This window comes from Salvelinus fontinalis, chromosome 25 (genome assembly GCF_029448725.1).
Source record: "Salvelinus fontinalis isolate EN_2023a chromosome 25, ASM2944872v1, whole genome shotgun sequence".
In the NCBI taxonomy this organism is placed as follows: Eukaryota; Metazoa; Chordata; class Actinopteri; order Salmoniformes; family Salmonidae; genus Salvelinus; species Salvelinus fontinalis.
In genome coordinates this window covers 10,021,681-10,040,170 of record NC_074689.1, presented here as the reverse complement: position 1 = coordinate 10,040,170, position 18,490 = coordinate 10,021,681, and the positions used below count along the sequence as shown (strand labels likewise).

General features: G+C 42.8%; 1 protein-coding gene across 1 annotated transcript in view; it reads right to left on the bottom strand.

Annotated features, from left to right (window-relative positions):
* The window catches only part of LOC129822824 (cadherin-18-like), a 388,426-nt gene that overhangs the window by 317,937 nt on the left and 51,999 nt on the right, over nucleotides 1-18,490 (bottom strand). The window contains exon 2 of the mRNA XM_055881258.1: nucleotides 10,757-10,850. The gene's annotated coding sequence lies outside the window, so the exon portion shown is untranslated. The remainder of the gene's footprint in view (nucleotides 1-10,756; nucleotides 10,851-18,490) is intronic.

The following is an 18,490-nucleotide window of genomic DNA, read 5'->3' as shown; positions in this document are numbered from 1 at the left end:
TGAATCAAAGCTGCTGTGTGGTTGGCTATTGTAGTAAGCTAATATAATGCTAAATTGTGTTTTCGCTGTAAAACATTTAAAGAATCTGAAATATTGGCTGGATTCACAAGATCTTTGTCTTTCATTTGCTGTACGCTGTGTATTTTTCATAAATGTTTAATGATGAGTATTTAGGTAATTCACATTGCTCTCTGTAGTTATTCTAGTTGCTTTGGTGAGAGTTGTGATGGTGGCTGCAATGTAAAACTATGATTTATACCTGAAATATGCACATTTTTCAAACAAAACATATGCTATACAATAAATATGTTATCAGACTGTCATCTGATGAAGTTGTTTCTTGGTTAGTGACTGTTTATATCTTTATTTGGTCGAATTTGTGATAGCTACCTATGCAGGAAAAAAATGGTGGGAAAAAAAAGTTGTGTCTTTTGCTATGGTGGTTAGCTAATAGAAATACATATTGTGTCTTCCCTGTAAAACATTTTAAAAATCAGAAATGATGGCTGGATTCACAAGATGTGTATCTTTCATTTGGTGTCTAGGACTTGTGATTTCATGAACATTTTATTATAAGATATCCCTGTGGCTTTAGGCTAGGCTATGCTAGTCAGCTTTTTTGATGGGGGGGATCCCGGATCCGTGTTTGTGACTCTTTAGAGGTTATTAACAAACCTGCTTTGGTCCATGTGGACCAATTTGTTAAGTAAGTGTCGAAATGGGATTACAACATTTTGAAAAATTGTTTAATATCTGTGTTTATCAAAGATAGGGGGAAATAGTGAGAACTCTGGGTGGCATCCTTATCTTTTTTTTAATAAAAGCAAAATTAGTGCTGTATTCATATAAATTAACCTTTGTGAATGGTTGTGTTAATAATTTCAAGCAATAGTGGATCTAATTTATTCCAAATTCAAAAGATTTCAGGGGGAATATCATCCAATCTAGGTGATTTGCCTTTATTCATGCTATCCCATGCCCTTTTGAGTTCATTGAGAGAGATTTAGGCTCCCAGCGAGTCTGTAATGTGTTTTGACTGATATGATGACCGTGCATTTCTGCCTGTCAGTGACTATATTTCCCATTAGGTTTCCCAGTTCTCTATTCCACTTGATTTAATTCAATATGAATCTGACCTCAGGGAAGAACACTAGGTCCTTGAGGAGAAAGCTGTCGGATGAAGTGTGGGTTTGCAACACAAATGGCACTTTTCCTATATAGTTTACTACTTTTGACAAGGTTTCTGGTTGTCAAAAGTAGTCCACTATATAGGAAATAAATAGGGTGCCAGGGATGCAGGGGGACGCAGATCTTGTCTTTACGCTCTCTACACAATCACAGAAATGGATCCATAGAAAATACAGCTGCACACACTAATGCATGCTCGCATGCACACACACACAGTTCTCAGAAGAACAAACAAAACACTTACAGAATTCTGCCTGAAGAAGAACAGGCATGCATACAAGCACATAAATGCAGTGCGAACTTAATTTAGGAAATTAAAGAGCACATTTCATTAAACAATTATTTTTTCATCAAAAAATAATGTTTTAGGCTTAGTTAGAGTGAAACACGTCAATTCTGGTCTTAATTTTGACAGTTTGTTGCAAAAGTGATAATTCTACCTCTTCCCAGTCAAACGTTTGGACACACCTACTCATTCAAGGGTTTTTCTTTATTTTTACTATTTTCTACATTGCAGAATAATAGTGAAGACACCAAAATTATGAAATAACACTTATGGAATCGTGTAATCAACAAAAAAGTATTAAACAAATCCAAATATATTTCATATTTGAGATTCTTCAATGTATCTACCCTTTGCCTTGATGACAGCTATGCACACTCTTGGCATTCTCTCAACCAGCTTCATGAGGTAGTCACCTTTAATGCATTTCAATTCACAGGTGTGCCTTGTTAAAAATGTATTTGTGGAATGTCTTTCCTTCTTAATGTGTTTGAGCCAATCAGTTGTGTTGTGATGTATGGTATGGTGGTATACAGAAGATAGCCCGATTTAGTAAAAGACTAAGTCCATATTATGGCAAGAAAAAATCAAATAAGGAAAGAGAAAAGACAGTCTTTCATTATTTTAAGACATCAAGGTCAGTCAATCCCGGAACAGTTCAAGAACTTTCAAAGTTTCTTCAAGTGCAGTTGCAAAAACCATCAAGCGCTATGATGAAACTGGCTCTCATGAGGACCACCACAGGAAAGGAAGACCCAGAGTTACCTCTGCTGCAGAGGATACGTTCATTAGAGTTACCAGCCTCAGAAATTGCAGCTCAAATAAATGCTTCAGTTTAGGTAACAGACACATCTCAACATCAACTGTTCAGAGGAGACTGCGGGAATCAGGCCTTCATGGTCAAATTGCTGCAAAGAAACCACTACTAAAGGACACCAATAATAAGAAGAGACTTGCTTGGCCCAAGAAACACGAGCAATGGACATTAGACCGGTGGAAATCTGTCCTTTGGTCTGATGAGTCCAAATTTGCACATCATTCTGCAGCAATACGCCATCCTATCTGGTTTGTGCTCAGTGGGACTATCATTTGTTTTTCAACAGAACAATGACCCAACACACCTCCAGGCTGTGTAAGGGCTATTTGACCAAGAAGGAGAGTGATGGAGTGCTGCATCAGATGACCTGGCCTCCACAATCACCCGACCTGTAACGGCGGTCCTCCTCCTCTTCTACCGAAAAGGAGGAGTAGTGATCGAACCAAGGCGCAGTGGAGTTTAACCTGTCTAGGATCAGCGTGGCGCTAGCGGCACCCCCCCCCCCCCCCCCACTGAAAAACCAGTGCCGCGAAATTCAAAAAAGATATTTTTTTTAAATATTTAACTTTCACACATTAAAGTCCAATACAGCTAATGAAAGACACAGATCTTGTGAATCCAGTCAACATTTCCGATTTTTAAAATGTTTTACAGGGAAGACACAATATGTAAAGATGTACATCTATTACCTAAAAACACATTAGCATAATCCACCATCTTTTATTTGTCCACCAACACCAGTAGCCATCACCAATTCGGCTAAACTAAGATATTTATAGCCCCTAACCAACAAAAAAACTCATTAGATGACAGTCTGATAACATATTTATGGTATGGGAAAGGTTTTGTTAGAAAAAAGTGCATATTTCAGGTAGATGGCATAGGTTACAATTGCACCCACCGTCACAAATGGAATAGAAAAACTACTTAGAGCAACGTGTTTACCTACTTACTAATCATCAAACATTTCGTAAAAATACACAGCATACACGAATCGAAAGACACAGATCCTGTGAATACAGACAATATTTCAGATTTTCTAAGTGTCTTACAGCGAAAACACAATAAATCGTTATATTAGCTTAGCACATAGCAATTAGCAGCCCAGCATTGATTCTAGCCAAAGTGAGCGATAAAAGTCAACATCGCCAAAAGATATTAATTTTTTCACTAACCTTCTCAGAATTCTTCCGATGACACTCCTGTAACATCACATTACAACATGCATATACAGTTTGATCGAAAATGTTTATATTTAGCCACCAAAATCATGGTTAGACAATGTGAAATGTAGACAAGCTGGTAAAGAAAAAGTCCTTGCGCCACTTAGACAGTGATCTACTCTTATACATAAATACTCATAAACGTGACTAAAAAATATAGGGTGGACAGGGATTGATAGACAATTTAATTCTTAATACAATTGCGTTATTACATTTTTTAATTTATCCTTACTTTTCAATACAGTTTGCGCCAAGCGAAGCTACGTCAAAAAACATGGCGTCCTAAGCCACTAAAATGTTTCGACAGAAACACGATTTATCATAATAAAAATGTCCTACCTTGAGCTGTTCTTCCATCAGTATCTTGGGCAAAGGATCCTTTCTTGGGAGGAATCGTCTTTTGGTGGAAAGCTGTCCTCTTGCCATGTGAAAATGCCAACTGCGTTCGGGATGAACTGAAAGCGTGCCCACCTATTCACAGCGTTAAAGAAATAAATGTCCCAAAATCGCACTAAACGGATATAAATTGCTATAAAACGCTTTAAATTAACTACCTTATGATGTTTTTAACTCCTATAACGAGTGAAAAGATGACCGGAGAAATATAACAGGCTAAACTAAGCTTGGAACAGGAGCGGGTCGGTGTCCAGCACGCGCGTTACGCACCAAGGAAAGACTTGCTAGCTACAGGGTTTTTTCATTTATAGGGCCTGTGAACGCGCAATCGACCCCATTGGAATCGTCATCACGTAAAGGCATCCAGGGGAAGACGTAAGAAGTGTCCGTATAGTCATAGCAATGACAGTGCCCTTTTAACTGACTTCAGAAGAGTGGCCAACATTTCTCAAATCTGACTCCATGTCAGGGAAATTGCTGTAGAATGGGCTCTGTTCCACTTAGAGACAAAATTTCAACTCCTATAGAAACTATAGACTGTTTTCTATCCAATAATAATAATAATATGCATATTGTACGATCAAGGATTTTGTGGGAAGCCGTTTCAAAAATTAGCCAAATTAGCATAAATAGTCTAAACAGCGCCCCCATCCCCAACAGGTTAAAGACATAATTTATTTAACAAAACACGAAAGTGACTAAACTAACAAAAACAACAAACGGTGAAGACAGACCTAGACGACGTACTTACATAAAACAAGAAAACGCACGAATAGGAACATAGGCTACACAAAACGAACAAACCGTAAACAGTCCCGCGTGGTGTACAGACACAGACACGGAAGACAATCACCCACAACGAACACTGTGACAACGCCTACCTAAATATGACTCTTAATTAGAGGAACGCCAAACACCTGCCTCTAATTAAGAGCCATACCAGGCAACCCAAAACCAACACAGAAACAGAAAACATAGAATGCCCACCCAACCTCACGTCCTGACCAACTAACACACATAACAACTAACATAAATAGGTCAGGAACGTGACATAACCCCCCCCATAAGGTGCGAACTCCGGGCGCACCAGCACAAAGTCTAGGGGAGGGTCTGGGTGGGCATCTGACCACGGTGGTGGCTCAGGCTCCGGGCGAGGTCCCCACACCACCATAGTCAATCCCAACCTCCATCTACCCCTAAAAATGTCCACCCATATCTTACCCCCACAAAATCCTCTTTGTAACATCCATGACAGGGACAGCACCGGGGAAAGAGGGATAAATCAAGACAGAGGGATAGATAAGAATAAAGAGGTAGATCAAGATAGAGAGTGAGATCATAATAGAGGGGCAACTCCGGACTGAAAGGCAGCTCCGGACAGAGAGACAGCTCTGGACTGAGGGGCAGTACTGGGTATATAGCCATTTCTGGCTGAAGGGCAGCTCCTGGCTGACTGACGAATCTGGACGCTCATGGCAGGCTGACGGCTCTCGACGCTCATGGCCGGCTGACGGCTCTCGACGCTCATGGCCGGCTGACGGCTCTCGACGCTCATGGCTGGCTGACGGCTCTCGACGCTCATGGCAGGCTGACGGCTCTCGACGCTCATGGCAGGCTGACGGCTCTCGACGCTCATGGCAGGCTGACAGCTCTGGACGCTCATGGCTCTCTGACGGCTCTGGCCGCTCATGGCTCGCTGGCGGCTCTGGCAGATCCTGTCTGGTTGGCGGCTCTGGCAGATCCTGTCTGGTTGGCGGCTCTGGCAGATCCTGTCTGGTTGGCGGCTCTGGCAGATCCTGTCTGGTTGGCGGCTCTGGCAGATCCTGTCTGACGGACGGCTCTAGCGGCTCCTGTCTGGCGAGCGGCTCTAGCGGCTCCTGTCTGGCGGGCGGCTCTAGCGGCTCCTGTCTGGCGGACGGCTCTGTAGGCTCATGGCAGACGGGCGGCTTTGCAGGCTCATGGCAGACGGGCGGCTTTGCAGGCTCATTGCAGACGGATGGCTCAGACGGCGCTGGGGAGACGGATGGCTCAGATGGCGCTGGGGAGACGGATGGCTCAGATGGCGCTGGGGAGACGGATGGCTCAGATGGCGCTGGGGAGACGGATGGCTCAGATGGCGCTGGGGAGACGGATGGCTCTGGCCGGATAAGGCACACTGTAGACCTGGTGCGTGGTGCCGGAACTGGAGGCACCGGGCTAAGGACACGCACCTTCATACTAGTGCGGGAGCAGGGACAGGGCACACTGGACTCTCAAAGCACACTCTATACCTGGTGCGTGGTACCGGCACTGGTGGCACCGGGCTGAGGACAAGCACATCAGGATTAGTAGGGGGAGAAGAAACAGTGTGTACAGGGCTCTGGAGACGCACAGGAGGCTTAGTGCGTGGTGCCGGAACTGGAGGCACCGAACTGGATACACGCACTACAGGGAGAGTGCGTGGAGGAGGAACAGGGCTCAGGAGACGCACTGGTAGCCTAGTGCGTAGTGTAGGCACTGTAGGTACTAGGCTGGGGCGGGGAGGTGGCGCCGGAAATACCGGACCGTGCAGGCGAACTGGCTCTCTTGAGCATTGAGCCTGCCCAACCTTACCTGGTTGAATGCTCCCGGTTGCCCGACCAGTGCGGGGAGGTGGAATAACCGGCACCGGGCTATGTAGGCGAACCGGGGAAACCATGCGTAAGGCAGGTGCCATGTATGCCGGCCCGAGAAGACGCACTGGAGACCAGACGCGTTGAGCCGGCCTCATGACACCTGGCTCAATACCCAATCAAGCCCTACCAGTGCGGGGAGGTGGAATAACCCGCACTGGGCTATGCACTCGTACAGGAGACACCGTGTGCTCTACTGCGTAACACGGCCCCTGCCCGTACTCCCGCTCTCCACGGTAAGCCTGGGAAGTGGGCGCAGGTCTCCCACCTGCCCTTGGCCCACCACCTCTTAGCCCCCCCCCAAGAAATTTTTGGGTGTTACTCACGGGCTTTTTGGGCTTCCGTGCAAGACGCGTTCCCTCATAACTCCGGTTCCTCTCTCCGGTAGCCTCTGCTCTCCTCAGTGCCTCCAGCTGTTCCCATGGTAGGCGATCCCTACCAGCCAGGATCTTTCCCATGTGTAGCAACCTTTCCCGTCCAATATATCGTCCCAAGTCCATTCCTCCTTCTTTTCCTGTCCCTTACTCCGTTTACTCCGCTGCTTGGTTCTGGAGATTTGGTGGGTGATTCTGTAACGGCGGTCCTCCTCCTCTTCTACCGAAAAGGAGGAGTAGTGATCGAACCAAGGCGCAGTGGAGTTTAAAGACATAATTTATTTAACAAAACACGAAAGTGACTAAACTAACAAAAACAACAAACGGTGAAGACAGACCTAGACGACGTACTTACATAAAACAAGAAAACGCACGAATAGGAACATAGGCTACACAAAACGAACAAACCGTAAACAGTCCCGCGTGGTGTACAGACACAGACACGGAAGACAATCACCCACAACGAACACTGTGACAACGCCTACCTAAATATGACTCTTAATTAGAGGAACGCCAAACACCTGCCTCTAATTAAGAGCCATACCAGGCAACCCAAAACCAACACAGAAACAGAAAACATAGAATGCCCACCCAACCTCACGTCCTGACCAACTAACACACATAACAAACTAACATAAATAGGTCAGGAACGTGACACGACCTCCACCCAATTGAGATAGGTTGGGATGAGTTGGACCGCAGAGTGAAGGAAAAGCAGCCAACAAGTGCTCAGCATATGTGGGAACTCCTTTAAGACTGTTGGAAAAGCATTCCAGGTGAAGCTGGTTGAGAGAATGCCAAGCGTGTGCAAAGCTGTCATCAAGGCAAAGAGTGGCTACTTTGAAGAATCTAAACTATATTTTAATTTGTTTAACACTTTTTTGGTTACTAGATGATTCCATATGTGTTATTTCATAGTTTTGAAATCTTCACTATTATTCTACAATGTAGAAAATAGTAAAAATAAAGAAAAATCGTGGAATGAGTAGGTGTGTCCAAACATATCATATGTTTGATGTGTTTGATATCGTGTCATTTATTCCATTCCAGCCATTATAATGAGCCTGTTCTCCTATAGCTCCTTCTACCAGCCTCCTCTGCTTCACACCCTTTGAAGATGAATGGTCTTGATAGAAAAGGCTATGACGGCCTCCCGAGTAGCGCAGTGGTCTAAGGCGAACAATCGGCCCAGCGTCGTCCGGTTTAGGGGAGGGTTGGCTGGCAGGGATATTCCTGTTCCATTGTGCACTAGCGACTCTTGTGGTTGGCTGGGCGTAATGCATGCTGACATGGTTGCCAGGTGTACAGTTTTTCCTCCGACATATTGGTGTGGCTGGCTTCTGGGTTAAGCTGGCGTTGTGTCAAGAAGCAGTGCGGCTTGCCTGGGTTGTGTTTCGGAGGACGCACGGCTCATGACCTTCGCCTCTCCCGAGTCCGTGCGGGAGTTGCAGCGATGGGACAAGATTGTAACTACCAATTGTATATGATGAAATTGGGTAGAAAAAGGGGGGAAAAAATAGGGCTATGACAGAAAATCATCATAGTATCCTGAAAAAAGTAACAAAAAAATACAACCATACAGTGTTTCCAAAGAGATGATTGATTTAGCCACGTTGTCTTATTCGAGGAGTGGTGCAGTTCAGCCCTGTTTGGCATGGACGCAACACAATTCCCTTCAAATGTATGGTGTACTATACACATTCATCCTTTATGAATCAAAGGAAGTCGTGAGTCGCAGCCTGACTTTCTTTCGTCTTTGCCAATAAATAAATAACTACATGAGGATGAATGAACAATGCTACCATCTGTTGTAGTCAAACTTAACAGCCATAAAGTTGATTTCTCAGTTCAACGTAGTAGCTGTATATTGGAGTACACATAAAGAAAAATCCTGGAATGAGTAGGTGTGAGTAGCACAGTGGTCTAAGGTAATGCATATTCGAGTTATCGGTTTCTTGCGTTTTTTAGCATTGATTGTGACTATGTCCTTAGTCATCTCACTTTCTCCTCTTGTAAACATAAATAAACTTCTAGATGATAATATCTTTTTTTTTATTCGCACCCTAACTGGGTATGATCACACATGTCAATCAGTGGAGTAGTGGAGGGTACACACACTTAAACGCCTTGAACACGTAAAATGTATTGACCATAAAGGAAGTGTTACTTAATTTGCCATAACCTATCAGCTTTTACCCACCTTATTTTCTACCACTACATCACCGATTGTTTTTATTTATACATCTCTACATACAGAATGTATCATGTAGTGTAGCCTGTAGTTCTTAGCTTAGTGACCATAATGTGCATACCACATTGGTGTAAACTCTGCTTCTACATATGTGGTCTGTATAACCTGTTTAATGCCTGTATGTTCTGTTTATTGTGGCAGCACCGTTTCACAAATTCCTGTACATGTAAATGTATTTAGCAAATAAAGGTGACTCTGATTCCGATTCTAATTATGCATTTTCACCGGTTGACTGATCTCAATCGCATGTACGCTGTAAAGCACTGATTCTGAATCATTACGATAATTTAAGGCTTTGATATATCTTTGTCTGTTTTACAACGTTCTATAGCCTATCCCCAATCACTCAGCCCTTTGATGTTTGACACAATCACATGGCGGCAAAATGCCACATTCATCCAAAGAGGAGAGCCATTTACAAACCCTGCGTTGAATAAATAACTACTGTGTTGTCTGCAACAACAAAACTAAACGTGAACAGACTGTTCTTTTGCATTTATGTGGTTTTATAATTGCGATGACAACCTGCTATGTAAAGTTTGCTATGCAAATGTTACAGAACACTCCTCTATCCCCATACAACCCTATCAAATGAGAGCTACATTAAATTAAGTGACTTGCAAAATTGAATAAACCGAGACTGCACATTTGGCCACTTAAAACCACAGGTGCCCCTGGCCTGTTTGTATTTGCCAGGCATTACTTCTAAATAGGGCTTCTAAAATTAGCTTTATTGTGTGCAATTTCGATTAGTTTGCAAAACTATGCTTGATCACTCATTCCTACTCCAAGACAGCTATTGGCTCAGCATTTTTGCTTAGGGTATGTCCCTAGCATCTAGACTAGAGGAACAAAACGTAGCACCCCAAATGACACCCTATTCCCTTTATAGTGCACTACATAGGAAAAGGGTGCCATTTGAGCCTAACTTTTCCACAACACAGAAATACATTGTAGCACACCAATTTCCCCTTTGATCTATTCATGAGACACAGAGTCAGTATCACACGGTTAAGGATCATCAACTGTCTTTGTGTTTTGTTGGCCTTGCAATTCCTGTACAAGCAGGAAGAAAATTGGTTACACATTTAGTCATTTTCTGCTTCCCTGAGAACTCAATGGAATTCGGGTTCTTCCACACACAATGGAACAGTTATCTACACCAAACAAACTACATCACACACTTTATCACACCCTACACTGCTTTCACCTCCAAGGTCTTGCCATTGTTTGCTAATTCATGAAATCAATGCTCACGCGTCAATAATTCAGTCTTCAGCCACACGCACCTACAGTATACAGGGTGGATTTGTTTGCATGGAAAGAAGGTGCTCAGTTTTGGTTGTCAGACCATGTCACTCACACTGTGAGACATGACCCCTCCAACTTAACCACACACAGACACAGACAGACAGACAGACATGCACGCACTCACACACACCATCCCTTTTATCCAAACTATGTGAACAGAGCAGAGACCAGACACAATAAATCAGCTTTGTGCACTGTAGGCTACACTTGTGGCGTGCAAACAGTCCCCATCTGTGTGCTTGTCATTTATTAGACAGCTCACCTTGTTGTTTGGCACCGTAGACCCTCCTCACATAGATCAATGGAGGCGTCTGCCCTTGGTCTCCCACGGTCAGTCCTCTTCCATCTCCTATGCTCTGGAAGGGAAAAGAACAGAGAATAGCATTTGGTTTGGTTTTGACATTTGAAACCATCTATAATGCAGTAGAGTACCATCGTGAGACACATTGCCACAACACAACCCATTCCACAACAACAACAACAACAAGATACAAGCTTAAAACACAAGGAGGATCAATGCACTCTTCATATTGTTTTTAAAATGCTTTATTATGGTGGAATGTTTAATAAAACAAAATAATAAAAACTTGTTTTGACAAGTTGTCAGCAATTACAATAATAGAAGCTAGAAGCTACCTCAAGGTTTCTCAGAACTCAGCACAAGTCTTCCGTTCTCAAAACATATGGAGGTAAAAGCAGTACACTGCCACAGTTGATTATTTGTGACAACATCAATTTGCATCTCATTATATTTATGAAACAGACATCTGGCAGAATTAGAAGTCATTCAAACTTTCCGTTTCTCAGCCCACACATATTTACATCGCTCTGGTTAAATAACTTTTTCACAAATACTCTACTCTAAAGTAACCTGATTAAATTAAAACTAATCAAACATACCCCTAATGGATACTGTACAAGGAAGCCAATTCCATCTTCTACAGCTCAAACAGTGTGTCACGGCCGTTGTAAGGAGGAGACCAAGGTGCAGTGTGGTATGCGTACGTTCTTCTTTATTTAAGAATGAACACTGAACAAAACTAACAAACCGTGACGCTAATATGAGTAGTGCAGTACAGGCAACTAAACATAGAACAAGAACCCACAAACACCAAAGGGAAAATGGCTACCTAAATATGATCCCCAATCAGAGACAACGATAAACAGCTGTCCCTGATTGGGAACCATATCAGGCCACCATACACATACAAATCACCTAGACCTACAAAAACCCTAGACATACAAAAAAAAACTAGACAATACAAAAACTAACGTACCCACCCTAGTCACACCCTGACCTAACCAAAATATAAAGAAAACAGAGATATCTCAGATCCGGGCGTGACACAGTGTAAATTATCACTACTTTATTGGACTGCATTATTCTACTGTACAGTATATGTAGGGTTAAATATATATTCCTAGGAATAGGAAATCTAAAAATACCTATATTGCTCAGGTCATATCCTGGTAAAAGCAACCTTGCAGTAAATTCATTGATTTTGTGAATTTCCATGTAATATGTACAACACTTTACTGTACATTATCCCATGTAAAATGTACAATCCTTTTACTGTTCATGCATGAATCATGCAGCCAAAGACTTAAAGGTCCAATGCAACCATTTATATCTCAATATCTCAATATACCGTGATTGTTTTGAATGAAAGCGGTCTTAAAGCAAAGAGTAATTTCTCAAGCAACTATTCTACTGGAAAAACAAAACTAGCTGTTATTGACATAGAGGTTTGGAACTCTTTCTTTTTGGTCTATTTACTCATTTAAACCAGGCAGGGCAAAACTCCACGTAACCAAAACAACCTGATATTGAAGGCGGTATTTTTAAACAGCTCTTACCCTAAAAAGCATATCGTAATTTTCACAATTTCACAGTATTATTCCAACTTCGTAGTGTTGATATATATATATAGAACACAGGAAAATCATTTGTTTACTGCTCCGTGCCTTTAAACACACACTTGCATACAAATACCCTTATGAGTTACTTTTAACATACTACATAAATGTGTTTAATTAAAAACTCTTCGCTTTGTAGATCAACTGTGTCCTCTACCCTTCCCCCCACTGGCAGTCACTTCATTGGCCGGTGAACGCCCATATAAAAGTCCCTCTCTTCTGTGTTTTCAATTTGGGTAAAAATCAAGATGAATATTTGGCAGTGGATATTATACAGAAGTAACAGATGGGAAACTGGAGATTTATTTTCATGGTTGAGGAGGTGGAGTACGAGTGGTGGTGGTGGCCGTCTGGAAGCTATGTGACTATGATTTCAAAGGAGTGGCATTAATCTGTCTCCTGTCTCTTTTTGGTTCAAAGAACAAGTTCAAGGTGGAAGAAAAACAAGACAAAAGTCAAAGCAGAGAGATTGAGAAGGGACAAAATAAGCTTAGGGAGGAGAGGGTAAAGAAAAGGGGTGGATTAAAAGTTGAAAAAATGCAACAACATACCTCACAGTTGTATAAGAACACTCACAGTACATGTAAGGAGAAGTTATGGAGGGAGGAATAGGTTGAATAGTAACACAACTATACAACAGACTGACCAAAACTGGTCAATCCCTGGTCTAAAAAGGCTGTGATTTAAAATGAACAAAACATTAAATAAGTAAGTCCATTAATGACACTATAAATTACTTCACAAACAGCAATCGGTGTTTCTAACCTTTTAACGAGTCTCTAATTCCCTTTAATTGACTGGTTTGTGTAATAATCAGGCTCCAGATGATGAAAGGCAGGTGAGTCCCTTTCATGTTTCTTTCATGAACTGATGATCTAGTTAGGCAGAGAGAGAAGTCACAGACATCTATAAGGGCACAAGGCGAGACCCAGATTCAGCCACGGAAGGCAGATTGTTTAAGTCTCTGATATTTATTAGAATCCAAGGGGTAGGCAAGAGAATGGTCATGGACAGGCAAAAGATCAACACCAGGTCAAAGTCCAGGAGGTACAGAGTGGCAGGCAGGCTCGAGGTCAGGTAGGCAAGTTCAGACAGGCAAGGGTCAAAACCAGGAGGACTAACAAAACCGAGAGAAGGTGGGGAAGCAGGAGACCAGGGAGGAAAACCACACTGGTTGACTTGACAAACTGGCAACAGACAAACAGGGAACACAGGACTAAGTACCCAGGGACTAATGAGGAAAACGGGTGACACCTGGAGGTGGGTGGAGACAATCGCAAAGAAAGGTGAAACAGATCAGGGCGTGACAACATCACTCAGTCAGAAAACACCTTCCTTATGGCTTCATCCAGGCATTTGACTCGTAAGCCACAAAATATACAGTATTAGCACACAGTGTATGTGAAACTAAACAAAATCATATATTTTCAGATATCAGAGCTTGTTATGGTCTGTACAAGTGGCAGAAGACACAAAAAGTACCATGTTGGTTTTATTTGAAGTCGATACGAAATGTAAAAACAACTATTTAATTCTTACTCTGGATATCAACAATGAAGCATTTGAAACAGTGTTGTGGCATATCTACAATATTCGGTTAGGGCCGACTCTATCCGCAGCCAGTTAGAAAGATATCTGAGGAGTACGGAGAAGAGGAGGGTGTAGTGTGCCTTGTCACTTTCACTTAGCTTTGCCTCCTCTCTCCCTCCACAATGTTTTGAGACACCTGAGTGAGACATTCAAATTCCTCGTGTATCATGTGGCAGAACCTTGAGGTCTGCATTGACAATGATGGATGCAGCTGTCAGGCAGACTGACGTTCGGGTCTTAACAACATTACATACAAAATGTTTTTGCTGCTTTTCAAGGCTAATGCTGCACACCAGTGAGATGAGGAAACTGTCAGTGCCAAGAGACTCTTGCAGTGGCAAGACACTGTACCTGCATCACACACCGTGCATCCCAAAAGGCACCATATTTAATGAATTAACCAGGGCCCAAAATGCAGTTCTGATTCAATAGGTGCTATGATCTCAGTATTGTTCTTCTCTTATACAATATGTTCTTGGATTGTGTTATGGGTACATGTTCATGAGTCCAGGCATGACATATCATTGAACACTATGGAAGAGTAGACAGAGATCTGATTGTCACATTTTGCATTATCCTGCGTGTGACGGAAGACACACTCTGTTAAGCAGCGGGGAGAAGTTAAACTTGCTCACTACTCAATTTCATTAAACAAGATAAGGTCACGAGCCGGGGAAGAGGGATCTGTTTTAAAGGGCCCGGAGTCAGAACGTTGCTGGCTCTGCCGCTCGCTAAAAGGCTGTTAACCTTGTTGTTGATCCTGACAGACAGTGTGCCTGCGAGCCGCGTGTGTGTGTGTGTCAAGTTTTATTGTCACGTGCACAAGTACAGTGAAATGCCTTTCTTGCAGGCTCTTTCCCAACAATCCAGTATTCCATATTGGATCTATCATATAAAGTAGAAGAAAAAACCCATGAGATATAGAAATAAAAAGGAACACGAGAAAGTAAGTAAGCTATATACAGGGTCAGTGCCGATACCATATTTACAATGTGCAGGGATACTGGAGTAGTAGGGTAGATACAGTGTGTATAGGGGTAAGGTTACTAGGCATCAGGATATGATAAACAGAGTAGCAGCAGCATATATGATGATTGTATGTGAGTGTGTGTGCTTGTGTGTAGAGTCAGTATGAATGTGTGTCTGTGCGTGTGTTTGTTTGTTGGAGTGTCAGTGTGAGTGTGCATAAAGTGCACACAAATACAATAAAAGGGTCAATGCAGATAGTCTGTGCAGCCATTTTGTTAGCTATTTAGCAGTCTTGTGACTTGGGAATAGAAGCTGTTCCGGAGCCTGTTTGTGTAAGACGTGTTGCTCCGGTACGGCTTGACATGCAGAAACAGAGAGAAAGGTCTATGGCTTGGGTGGCTGAGGTCTTTAACAATTTTCCAGACCTTCCTTTCACACCTGTTCTGGATGGCGGCGAGCGCGGCTGGGCTGTCCACATATCCCTCTGTAGCACCATGTGATAGAGGGCGGTGCACTTGCCATAGCAAGCAGTGATGCTGCCAGTCAATATGCTCTCAATGATGCAGCTGTAGATCTTTTCTAGGATCTGAGGGCCCATACCAAATCTTTTCAACCTCCTGAGCAGGAAGAGGAGCTGTGTTGACCATTTTAAGTCCTTAGTGATTTGGACACTGAGGAACTTAAAGCTCTCGACACGCTCCACTACAGCTCCGTCGATATGTGTATGTCTGTGTGTGTGTGCGCATGTGTGTGTTTCATGAGTTGTCTTGCCCACTCTGCCCCGCCACTGTACTGTAGCACTGAACTGACTTGCTGCTGGTTAGCCAAGATAGGGCAATAAGAAATGGGTCCCTGCTGTGCGTGCATAATGGCATCGGTATGACACTTTATTACAATGCTATTAATTAATGTTCTATTGCTCTGTTATGATCAGTGTCTCCATGTCCCCTAGGGGCACATGGGTCCATAATCTAGAGTGTGTCCCAAATGGCACCATATTCTCTATTTAGTGCACTACTGGGCCCTGGTCAAAAGTAATGCACTATATAGGGCAAAGCGTGCCATTTGGGACACAGTTCTAGACTACAGTATGATAGCCAGCCACATGCTGCTGCTTCTGATGTAAGAGGTCTGGTCTGGCTCTGCACTGGGCTACTAATGCAGGTGGTTACATGGGGTTGTGTGTTAGGTCATTCGTTTAACATGGCATAATGGCATTGAAGGCTGTGTCAGGTCTGCTTTGGGAGAACACAACACACAGTAGGCAGGCAGCAGATACTTATCTGCTTATAGCAGCAACCAAAAGCAGTTAACACTTAAAGAGCGGTATCTGTTATATTAAAATGGAGATATGGAGAAAAAGCTTGGTGATTAATTAAGGCTGGGCTGTTTTAAGATCATTCGCAATCCCAAATGCCACTCTATTTCCTATTTGGTGCTTCTGTTCAAATTCCTATGGGCCCTGCTCCCAAGTTGTGCACTGTAAATGGAATAGCATGCCATTTGGGACAGACACAGGGACTGAGAGACTCCCACACCATACATTACCAACCCTCTCTTTCTGTATGGTTAATTTGTTTGGAGAATGTACTATTTGAATGCTCCTATTACTGCTGGGTCATGTAAGTGGGATTAATAACCATATTACTCACGTAGGACAAGCAATAAGTGATGGCCTGACCTTCTCTTAACCTGTACTCTACAATGAGAATGGATGTTCATTGAATGTAGGGGGCTCCAATATAACCACTTGAGTTTACTTTGAGCATTTTCTAAAAAGTATGCAGGCTATGGTTGTTATAAAAACTCTCAGGCGTTTTCCACCAAGAATTCAATGGATTCTATTATTTTATCATTGCAGTATTTTCCATAGTATCTGTCTGTGTATAATATGCTATGTGAACAGAATGTACCAGCCTCAAATAGAATATGTACTCTGTTCAGCTTTCCTAGACAGAATTGTGCCCAAGGCAAAACTAATGTTGTGATTTGGCAGTTTAATCAACTACAGGTGTATAAACTAGAACCCTTAAAGTAATGATGAGTAAGTGATGATTTTCCTAATTAACATGCTGGCATTTGAAAATGTTTCTTCCCTGCCTCGTCTCCAATATTCCACTTTCCTTATCCCCTTCCTCTTCTACCTTTTTGTTTATGGCTACCTCTGCTACTTTCTTCTCTCCTTTGGCAGTGGCTATCTTTTACCCATGAGACGGGCTGTCACTTACCATATCCATCTTCTCCTTCTCTCCTCCCAATAGCTCTTTCAACTCAGTGCCATTCTTTTCCGTCACTGTAATCTCGCTTTTTGGCTCCGCCATTTTGTTTTGACCTCCAGCAGTGTGTGTATTTGGTGGGGGTGGGGGGGGTGCGTGGGTGTCTGGGTGTGTTCCTTCCTGCAGTTGGTTCAAGGCAGAGGAGGAGGGAGGACAGAAAATAATTACATTAGCTTTCTCCCCTTCTCCCCCTCCTACTCCTCCTCCGACACGTCCTCTTCCTCTGCTTGCCAACGCTGGGGATCATTGCCATATCAATATTTTAGGCTGACATTGACATTGGGGCATGGCTCGGAGCAGGGAAGCAGAACAGGGAATATCAAAAGATTACTCTAGAAAAAAATCGTAACTCATCGAAGGATTCAGTCACTGACTTTAAACGGTGAAACAGAGAGAAAGAAAGTTGCAGCTCAGACAGGGATGGTAAATTCCAGTTTGTTTGCCAGCTGCCAGTTGAAAGTGTTGATATTGCTAGAAAGAGAACATCAGCCAAGGACATCTTAAGTATACTATATCTAATGAAAGTTTAAGGAGCATTTGATAGTTACACAGATCAAAGCTTTATGTTTGGTCTGTAACGTTAAAGTATTCACACACAAGACAATTTGTGTTATCACTGGTAGGTTCTGACTAACAGACTAAACTCACGGACAACTAGTAAAAGCTCAAACCAAGTTTATTCACCAACTGAGTCAAACAGCTGCAAAGACAAAGACATGTTTACACAAGCACATATATGTATACCCTCCGACTAGGAGTCACCTTCTTGCACATCTAGACAGCCAACACATCTCTGTAGCTAGTCAGGAACTTAATTAGTTCCTCTCACGGGTGTAGACATGGCCCCACCTCCTGTTAGAACTTTTGTGGGCATGTAAGTATATGTGTGTGTGTGTCATAGGAGTGTTCCTTCTCACTTCATCTGACCTGACCTCGGGCCGAATTCCTCACTCCTCCTTAATCCATGGCTGTCCTACCCTATCAGTGACTGAAACCAGAGTGTTGCCCTTTGCCTCTGTCCATAGGATCCATGAGATTTAACAATTACATGTTTGATCGAATTTAAACTTCCTGCCCCCCCTCATTGTCTCACTCAGTAACTTTCCATACTCCTAGTTCATATCCACCCACCATTGACCCCAACATATTGTATATAGTACCAGTAAAAAGTTTGGATACACCTACTCATTCAAAGATTTTTCTTTATTTATACTGTATTCTACATTGTAGAATCTAGTGAAGAC